Source organism: Euphorbia lathyris, chromosome 7 (genome assembly GCF_963576675.1).
Source record: "Euphorbia lathyris chromosome 7, ddEupLath1.1, whole genome shotgun sequence".
NCBI classification, from domain to species: Eukaryota; Viridiplantae; Streptophyta; class Magnoliopsida; order Malpighiales; family Euphorbiaceae; genus Euphorbia; species Euphorbia lathyris.
The window spans coordinates 39,569,806-39,573,163 of NC_088916.1; the positions used below are offsets into that span (position 1 = coordinate 39,569,806).

Genomic DNA, 3,358 nt, shown 5'->3' on the forward strand with positions numbered 1-3,358 from the left:
AACCTAATTTGTTAAAAATAGACAACGACATTAAGTTAATGCTTGCTCCTAAATCACAAAGACAACTTGGGAATTCAATATCTCCCAACTTACATGGGATGGTGAAACATCCAGGATCTTTGAGTTTAGTGGGCAAATTACTTGACACTATTGAACTATAGTCCTCTGTTAATGATATGGATGAAATTCCTTCCCAACTGATCTTCTTTGAAATCAAATCTTTCAAGAACTTACCATAGTTAGGAATCTGCGTTATCGCATCCATAAATGTCAAATTAATATGCAAATTTTTAAGTTTGTCTAAAAATGTTAAAAGTTGTTGTCATAGTCCTTATGTCGGACTTTGTGTGGAAAAGGTGGTTTGGGTACAAAAGTTTTTGTGCTTGAATCAATAGGTGAACCTTTTGCATTTAATGTATTTTCTTTGAATTTCGTTGGTAAATCAGTTCCCTGTAAAGTAGAATTTCCGGGCATTTCCGGACCTAAGTAATTTTTCCCTGAACGAAGAGTGATAACCTTTACATGCTCTTTTAGATTTTATTCCATATGGCTGGGAAGACTCCCCTCTTTTCGGGATGGAATTGATTTAGCAATTTGTCCAATTTGAACCTCCAAAATATGGATGCTAGAAGAGTGGTTTTTAATAAGCTAATCGAATTTATTTTCGATCCTTTTAAAACCATCGTCGTGATTACTTACTTTTCGACCGATAGCGTCTATAAATTTGTCGATTTTAGAAGATAAAGTGTTAACCGTATCTCTAGATTGATTTTGATAATTATTGGTACGATTTTGATTAGCATTTGCATTATTATTATTATCTTTCTAGTTAAAGTTAGGATGATTCCTCCATCCAGAATTATAAGTACTAGAATAAGGATTATTGGTTTGGTTTTGCCCTTGGACAAAATTTACCTGTTCAATCTCGCTCATACCTTCGTAATCCACATCCGTTGGGATTGGGTTACCATTGGTATCACACGGTGCCATAAACCTATCAATTTTGTGCGACAAGGCAGAAAATTGGGCTTGTAACATCGCAACTGGATCAAGATTCACTATACCTTTAACAGATGATGTGGTTGAGGATGATGGTTTCGCCACTGGTATGTATCCATGTTCTGCGGGCCACATACTACTGTTGATTGCCATTTCCTCCAAAAGTTATCTTGCTTGGGCGGATGTCTTCTTCATAAATAACCCTCCCGACATAGCATCTAACAAACCTTTAGTTGTAGGATTAATCCCATTATAAAATGTTTGCATTAAAAGTGCATCGGGTAATTGGTGGTGTGGGCATAAACGTTGAAGTTCTTTAAAACGTTCCCAAGCTTCATAAAGAGTTTCATTATCATTTTGAGAAACAGATGTCAATTCTTTTATGACTCTTGCAGTTTTTGCTAAAGGAAAATATTTTGATAAAAACGCTTGGGCTAATTTGTCCCAAGTTGCAAATGTTGTGCCTATCATAGAAGTTAACAAATCTTTGGCTCTATCCTTTAAAGTGAAAGGGAAGAGTCGAAGTTTGATTGCTTCGGCAGTCACATCAGTTATTTTGAAAGTGTCACAAATTTCTAGGAAATTTGTCAAATGGGTGTTAGGGTTTTCGTTAGGTAGCCCATAAAATGTTACGTTGTTTTGCAATATATTAAGCAAAGCTGGCTTAATTTCAAATTGGTTTGCGTTTATTTGGGGTCTAACTATGCTATTGGTTACACCGGCCACTCCTGGCCTAGCGTAATCCATAAGTGTTGCCATATTTTCTAGCTTGGAATTTTGTTTGTTTTTGTTTTTCTTGTCTTTCTTGTCTTTCTTTTTAATTGTCTTTTCAATTTCTGGATCTAATGGGTTTGGTGGAATGCCTGAACTTCGAGAACTGCGCATGAACTTGAATTTTTGCATGAACCAAAACTACCTTCAAAATAGAATTTGAAAAATAATAATTATGTTAGTAAAATAAAATAAATAAAATATAAAAGTTTAAATAAATATGTATAAACCTAGATTCGAAATAAAACACGAAAAATCTAAATTTTTGTTAAAAAAATTGGCGTTCCTCGGCAACAGCGCCAAAAACTTGTTGAGCGATTTCCGCAAGTGCACGGTTTCGCTTGTAGTAATAAAAAGATATCGATCCCATAGGGAACGTTTTTTAACAAAAACTTATTTTAATTCAGTTTGATTCACGTTTTAAGTTTATAATATGGAAAATCGTTAATTAAATTTGGTTTTGAGATTGATTTAATAAGAATTAGGTTAGAATATATATAGAATGTTAGAAATCAATTCTGTTTGAATATGAATTACAAAACAGAAACGTTTAGTGTTTAAAATAAGAGAATAAATGTATTCGTTTGCATTAAGCAAAGAAAACAACTTTAAACTTTGTATAAATTATAAAAGTGTAATAACGTAAACTGGTTCAATTAAAAGGCTTTGAACCGCAGCCGATCTTCCTACGGTCTGGCAAGACCGCTACCTTAGCCAAATTTATACTTATTTCCGATAAGCCGACTTAACGATCATATCGTCTGTAAGAATGAATTTGCCTAAGTGTTCAACAAAGTTTTCTTGTAAAGATATTGAATTTAACTACGTTTTAATGAAACACCAAAACTCACTTCGGATCCTTTACCAAAGTGCTACATAAAATTATATTGAATTGCATGAACTTTATTCGATGAAGTGTGAATTTGATACAAGTTTACAAAGAATAAAAAGCATGGAAGCATTCAAAACGACATTGGAGTTCCGGGTCGTCAATCCTTTCCTCAAACCTCGTTAGAGTTTGTCAGGCTCCGGGGTCGAATCCGCTACTTAATCTTCTCGTGGAATCTTCGGAATAGAGATGGTTCTTCTACTACCAAAATGTAAACTAATATTGGAAAAATCTTAATCTAAATCTAATTGCTACTGTGTTTTTAATTAATTAATAAACAATATGTGTACATCATATCGTTTTTACAAAATCGAACTTCTAACTCTGAATCGTTTCTGACTCAGAATTTCTGCATAAATTCTGACTCAGAATTTCTGCATAAATTCTGTACTTAATCAACTCTTTATTTATAGATGTTGAAGAGTCGTGTCTAAGGGTCGTGTCTGTTGCGAAGAGACGTTTTTATCCACTCGAACGGATGCGTTTCTTTGAAATTGAACATGTGAAGATAGTGCTGCCAGGATTTCTGATCTTACCGAGATTACAGAATCTCGACCGAGATTGAAGGAGCAGTTTTTGGTCTTCGAAACGAATAAGCGAAGTGCCTAAAAGAGGCATGTCACGACCGAGATTAGGGAATCTCGATCGCGACACGGGTGATTATTCCCTACGTTGACTTCGTTTCCCGTCTTCGTTTCA

The 3,358-nt window shown here is 34.5% G+C and overlaps 1 non-coding gene across 1 annotated transcript; it reads left to right on the top strand.

Annotated features, from left to right (window-relative positions):
* The first annotated feature begins 1,282 nt into the window (after window positions 1-1,282).
* Window positions 1,283-1,389, top strand: LOC136201663 (small nucleolar RNA R71). The gene has a single exon (XR_010674008.1). It is a non-coding gene; the product is annotated as a small nucleolar RNA R71 (small nucleolar RNA).
* The last annotated feature ends 1,969 nt before the right edge of the window (window positions 1,390-3,358 follow it).